This window comes from Apis laboriosa, unplaced genomic scaffold, assembly GCF_014066325.1.
Source record: "Apis laboriosa isolate Shangri-la unplaced genomic scaffold, ASM1406632v1 scaffold21_cov150, whole genome shotgun sequence".
Classification (NCBI taxonomy): Eukaryota; Metazoa; Arthropoda; class Insecta; order Hymenoptera; family Apidae; genus Apis; species Apis laboriosa.
Genome location: NW_025222365.1, coordinates 2,178,999 through 2,179,286, shown reverse-complemented (window position 1 = coordinate 2,179,286; position 288 = coordinate 2,178,999). Strand labels below are relative to the sequence as shown.

At 28.1% G+C, this 288-nt stretch overlaps 1 protein-coding gene across 11 annotated transcripts in view; it reads right to left on the bottom strand.

Moving 5' to 3' along the window:
* LOC122712875 (glutamate-gated chloride channel) overlaps window positions 1-288 on the bottom strand; it is a 65,540-nt gene that overhangs the window by 14,976 nt on the left and 50,276 nt on the right. The window lies entirely within an intron of this gene.

Here is a 288-nt window from a genome sequence, read left to right as displayed (position 1 = left end):
TAATTTTTTTTTTTTTTTTTTTTTTTATTATTATCGCTGTTACATCTTGCTGTCGAGGGGACGGATAAATCTTGATCTCGAGAGTTGATCCGGATACTACGATCAATACGATCTCTCATTTACATTATTATTTATTATTTACTATATATACTATTTTTACTATTCTTAGTTAAAAATTTCAGAAGGGAATTCAGAACAGTTTAAGAATAAAATTAAAGAATGATGAATAAATCGAAACTCGTTCTTTTTTTTTTTTTTTTTTCCGACCGTGCGAAAAGTGAGCCGCAC